This window comes from Leucopleurus acutus (assembly GCF_964270905.1).
Source record: "Leucopleurus acutus genome assembly, chromosome: 15".
NCBI lineage: Eukaryota > Metazoa > Chordata > Mammalia > Artiodactyla > Delphinidae > Leucopleurus > Leucopleurus acutus.
The window spans coordinates 1196808-1203402 of NC_139157.1; positions in this window are offsets into that span (position 1 = coordinate 1196808).

Genomic DNA, 6595 nt, shown 5'->3' on the forward strand with positions numbered 1-6595 from the left:
GCTTCGGGGAAGCCGCAGAATTCCTGCCAAGACATCCGGGCCTCGCCTCCACGTCTGACCCTGGCTGAGCTCGCCCCACGCGGGTCCTTGCCATCCAGGGTCCCCTGTGTGTGGCCGCCTGAGTGGTGGACATGGAGGAGGCCCTGAGCCCCGTGGAGGCCACGCGGGGCCCCGGTCACCAGGGCAGGGGGCCTGAGATTATAGGCTGGCCTCCCCGACTGCCTTCCAGCTTAGGTCCCTCAGCCGTAAGGAGGCCTGGAGACTTGGACCACGTTCAGTCGTCACTTTTCCGTAGAGTGGCTACGAAACACACGAAACACACCAAATACACGTGAGAAGTGAGATTCTGACATTTCCAGCAAAGACACATTCTCCACACCATTGACACAACAGCTTCGGTCAGAGGCCATCCCAGCTAACACGCTTATGTAAGCGCCTGAGTGCGGACGGGACCCGATGCTCAGCTTGGGGAGCACCCACCCACAGCATCTCAGACCCTGGCCACTGGCTCAGTTCCCAGACCCCAGGCTCTTGGGAGGTCAGCCTTTTTGGCCCAGAGGGGCCTCTTCTGGGCTACAGCCTCATGGTGAGAAGACAGTCTGACTGCAAGACAGCTGTCTGCACCCAAAGGGCTGATTTTTGAAAAACGTAGTGTAGGGAGAGGAAAAAAGTGTAGTCCTTAATACCTGACCGCACTTCGTTTTGTGTACTATTAATTTACTTTCAAATTGTTGTTTATTATTTATATAAATGTGTTTTGTTTTCAGTGGATTTATTTTTCTACCTGTGAACATTGTTTAGTTATCCTGGGTTGGGGTAGAATGTATGTAATTTTTCCCATTTAAACTTTCAAATGATGAGCAACATGGATGGACCTAGAGACAATCATACTAAAAGTGAAGTAAGTCACACAGAGAAAGACAAATATCATATGATATCCGTTATATGTGGAACCTAAAAACTAATACAAATGAACTTATTTACAAAACTGAAACAGACTCACAGACATAGAAAATAAAACTATGGTTACCAAAGGGAAAGGGGGTGGGAGGACAAATTAGGAGTATGGGATTAACAGACACACACCACTATATATAAGACAGATAAAGCACAAGGGCTAACACAGGGAGTTATATTCAATATCTTATAATAACTTATAATGGAAAAGAATCTGAAAAGGTCTGAATCACTTTGCTGTACACCTGAAACTAACACAACATTGTAAATCAACTATAGTTCAATTAAAAAAATTTGAATTATTTTTCTTTAATATGGTTTCAGGAATAAATTACACTTATTAAACAAGATATATATCTGTATATACAAAACTTATTCATATACACTTAATATAGAATGCATGAATATATTAAAAATATTTAATGACATATATTTAATATTGTACACACACACACACACACACACACACACACACACACACACACACACATGCCTCATGAAGATACAGCCTCTCCGTAAGGAGCCATTTCTTTAGAAATTACCATCTTGCACACAAGAATCATTGGCAATTCAGCCAAAGGTTTCAGCTGCTGTGGAAGGATGAATTAGGAGACTAGCGTCAGGAGGATTCTACCAGACTCTGGAGTTTCTTGCTATGTTGGGGAGGAGTGACCTTCACCATGCTGTGGTGAGCTGAGCCAGTTCCGGAATAGGACATGCAACCCCAGATTGATCAAATCTCGGGTCCTAAATAATTGGGCAAGGAGACTTGTTCACATGGTCCATCCTGGCAGTTTCTTAAACATATTCATGTAGCTGATTATCCTTTGGGGCTGTTGCATGTTGTTTGATAAAGAATACAATATCAGACTACTCTAAAATCCGTTACTGGAATGCCATGATATCTCATTCATAGGTAATTTCTATTTTTAATTCCCAAGCTCTTTCTTTCTTAATGGGTTGGGGGATTTAAAAAATGGGTATGGGTGTACAAAACCCTAATGGATATGGGGGTACAACTTAAACTTAAAACAATGTTTAAAGGTATCAGTTATATCTCAATAAAGTTGAAGGAAAAAAGGGGAATTCAGCAAAGTTGAAGAGTACAAGATCAACACACAAAATCAGTTGTGTTTCTATACACCAGCAAGAAGTAATATGAAAATAAAATTAAGAAAACTATTTCATTTGCAATAGCATTTGAAACAATAAAGTACCTAGAACTAAATTCAACCAAAAGGTGAAAGACTTGTATAATAAAAAGTGCAAAACATTGTGAAAAAATTAACAAAAACCTAAATTAATGTCAAGACATCTCATGTTTATAGACTGCAAGATTTAACACTGTTAGGACAGTGCTACTATGCAATGCAAACTACAGATTCAGTTCAATCCCTATCAAAATTCCAACAATTTTTTATTTGCAGAAGTGGAAAAGATGATCCTCAAATTCATTATGGGTTTGCAAGGGCTCTGAATTGCCAACACAAAATTGAAAAATAAAAACAAAGTTGGAGGACTCACACTTCCTGATTTCCAGTCATACTACAAAGGTACAGTGTTCAAAACAGTGTGGTGTTGCACTGGGCCGGACACATAGACCAATAGACTGGAACAGAGTCTGGAAATAAACCCAGACATTCACGGCCAGTTGGTTTTCAACAAGGGTCCTGAGATTGTCAGTGAGGAAGGAACAGTCTCTTCAACAAATGGATCTCCACGTGCAAAAGAATAGAGTTGACTCCTAGTTCACTCCATGTACAAAACTTAACTTAAAATGGGTCAACAACCTAAATATAAGAGGTAAAACTACCAAAGTCTCAGACAAAAACATGGATAAATCATCATGACCTTGGATTTGGGAATGGATTCTTAAATAAGACACCAAAAGCGTGAACCACAAGAAAAAAAAAAGTCGCAGATAAACTGGAGACCATCAAATTAAAAACATTTCTGTATCAAAGAACCTTGCGAGGAAAGTAAAAAGACAACCTACTGAATGGGAGAAAATATTTAGAAATCATAGATCTGCTAAGGGTCTGGTGTCCAGAATATATAAAGAATTCTTCTAACCCCAACACAAAAGGCAAAAAAAAAAAAAAAAAAAAAAGGAAACAATAAAAAGCGGGCAGTGACTTTGAAGAGATGTTTCTCTAAAGACACAGAAATGGCCATCAGGTACGTGAAACGTTGCTCAACATCAGTCACCAGAGAAACCACCACGCGGTACCACCTCGCACCCACTATAATAATGCAAAGGACAGGTGCCGGCGAGGACATGCAGAGAAGCTGGAGCCCGAGCGTGTCGCTGCCGCGGCTGCAAAGCGGGTCGGCCGCTGTGGGAGACAGCTGGCGGCTCCTCCAGAAGTGAAGCACAGGGACGTCATGTGACCCAGCACGTCCTCTCCCGGGTATAAACCCGAGAGGACTGAAAACAAGAACTCACACAAGGACATGTCATGCATGCTCTTGGCATCACTACGCATAACAGCCAAAACCTGGAAGCCGCCCAAATGCCCATCACAGATGAATGGGTTCCAGACAAAGGAATATTATTCAGCCTTAAAGGTTTGAAGCTCTGACTCCTGCTATGACACGGTTCGACCTAAGTAATATTATGCTGAATATCGAGGAAGCCAGGCACAAAAGGGTACATATTGTATGATTCCATTTATTTGAAATATTCAGAATAGGTAAATCTGTAGAGACACGAAGCAGATTCGTGGTGACGGGAGCCTGGGGCAGGAGGGAATGGGGGCGACTGTTTAATGGGTACAAGAGTTTCTTTCATGGAGACAAAGACGTTCCGGAACTAGACAGAGGTGATAGTCTTACAAGATTGTGAGTGCACTCAATGCCCCTGAATTGTACACTTGAACGTGGTTGGTTCATGTGACATGAATCTCACCTTAACGTAAAAATGGGAACTACGCGACCATAGCCGTAGCACGTGGTGAATGAGCGGTCGGGTGAGAACACAATCATAGCCGTAGCACGTAGTAAATGAGCGGTCGGGTGAGAACACGATCGTAACCGTAGCACGTAGTGAATGAGCGGTCGGGTGAGAGCACGATCGTAGCCGTAACACGTAGTGAATGAGCGGTCGGGTGAGAGCACGACCGTAGCCGTAGCACGTAGTGAATGAGCGGTCGGGTGAGAGCACGACCGTAGCCGTAGCACGTAGTGAATGAGCGGTCGGGTGAGAGCACGACCGTAGCCGTAGCACGTAGTGAATGAGCGGTCGGGTGAGAGCACGACCGTAGCCGTAGCACGTAGTGAATGAGCGGTCGGGTGAGAACACGACCGTAGCCGTAGCACGTAGTGAATGAGCGGTCGGGTGAGAACACGACCGTAACCGTAGCACGTAGTGAATGAGCGGTCGGGTGAGAACACGACCGTAACCGTAGCACGTAGTGAATGAACGGTCGGGTGAGAACACGACCGTAGCCGTAGCACGTAGTGAATGAACGGTCGGGTGAGAACACGACCATAGCCGTAGCACATAGTAAATGAACGGTCAGGTGAGAACACGGTCATAACCGTAGCACATAGTAAATGAACGGTCAGGTGAGAACTTAGATGGATGCACACAGAACAGGACAGGGCGAAGCTGGGACGACGTCTCTGAGCCGCCCTCCGCCCTCCGCCCTCTCTGGGGCTCTTGCACTTTACCTCTGGTCCCTCTTCCTCCCAGGCCCGCCTGTGTCCCCTTCCTGCTAACCCCTGGTGACTTCGGAGCTGGAAACACTCTGGAGCCAGGGCACCCACGTTCTGACTTTAGCTCTGATGCTGCCAGCCGTGCAGGTGGCACATGCTCAGAGTCTCACTCGTGCTCTGCAAGGTGGGGGAACAGCATCGGCTCCTTCCCGAGCTCCCAGGAGATGAGACGGGCCGATGTCCAGGGTTGGCGAGTGCCCTCACCCCTACGTGGCCTGTGAACAGGCTGGGCGTGAGGAAGGGGTGGCGGCCCCAGGACAGGAAGACGGACCCTCGGGTTTACCTCCACTGCTGAATGGCTTTTAGAGGCAGGGGGAAGGCCAGGGCATCAGGCCTGTGGGAGGGACGGGCCTTCCACGCCTGGATTCCCAGCTGGTCTAAATGTTAGAGGATCTCATAGTATCCAAGGCCTTAGCTGAATCCAACCACCGTGTGACCGAGAGAAGGGTTAAAATCAGCGAATAATGTGTGTGCTGTTCCGCACTGCTCTGCGTCTGGGAGGCTGTGCTACAAGAGCGAAGAAAATGCCCAAATTCCAGGGCATGGCCGCTTGACGTGGCTGAGTTATTAAACCCCAGGGACTTGAGTTTTATCACGTGTGCCAGGAGGACACCCGCTTCAACATCCTCCCCGAGCGCTGTGATGTGTAAACACCAGGTCCACGTGACGCTCTTAGCGGAGAACTCACAGGAAGTCAGCAGTCACTGAAAGGCACTATGAGTTTCTGTTTGCCCTCGAAGCAACGGGAACATTTTGGAGGCGTGTATCGTGAGAGGCCAGCAGCACAGGACTCTGCGCTCCCCGCGGGGCTCAGCCCCACACTGACTCTGTGTCTCTGGGGAAGTGACTTAGCCGTTCTGAGCTTCAGTTTCCTTGTCTACTGCAGGGCAGGAATGAAAAAGTCCTTAAGGGGCCAGTGCATGAATGAAATGAAATTAATAGTAACAGTAATAAATGAAACTGCTCATCGGAGCTGTTTGGGAGCGGCTAGGAGACAGAAAGGAGACAGTGGCCTGAAGGATCAGGAAGTCCAGCAGAAGGGGCTTCGGGGCAGGACAGACGCTGCTGGCAGCAGAGGAGGGGCCACTGGAAGGCAGCAGGCGTGGTGGTGGAGAAGTCAGGGCCTGAGCACAGTGGGGCTTGGAACTGGGCCCGGGGGAAGGGGACCCGAGGCCCCCACGTGACAAGGCAGGGGGGCCGGACCCCCAGTGCCCCGGGGCCTGCTCCCCACGGAGCAGCTCCCTTGCCCTCCCCCTGCCCCGTGCGCTCGGCGAGCAGGGTCACGAGGCCTGTGCTCACAGTGGCTGGAGGGACAGAGACATAAAGGCCGGTGGTCACAACCACAGGCGGGCCCTTCAGGCTCAGAGCCCAGGCCCCGGCCACCCTGCCAAAGCCCGGCTGAGAGCTGGATGATGTCCAACCGTGAGGTCAGAGAGGCAAAGACCGTCTCAACCAAGAATGCCGTTTCCAACACCTGCTCCCTCAGCTGGAGGAGAAGAGGGTCATCGCTGCCCGTGAGCGGTGACCGGACGAGGAAACCTGCGTCGCGTTCTAGGAGAAAGGCACACAGGCGACTGGAGGGTTCTGGACAGAAGGCACTCTGCTCAGGAGCCGTCGCCGTGTGAACTTTCTGGAGACACAGGAACCACAGCTGGGGAAAAGCGCGTCAGTTCTGTCCCAAATCAACTCAATAGCAGAGGGTAAGCCATCATCTTTGTCTCCATCACGGACTGTTATTCGCCGTGGGAGGAAAATTATTGACTCAAATTCAGAACATCTCTGGATAAAACTCCTAAAAGAACTGAAAACAAGCTCGGAGTGTCTGAAGAAAAGCTCTCGAGATCCAGTGTCCCTACTGTGGAGCCCTACGTCAAGGACACACTACGTCAAGGACACACTACGTCAAGGACACAGGACAAAA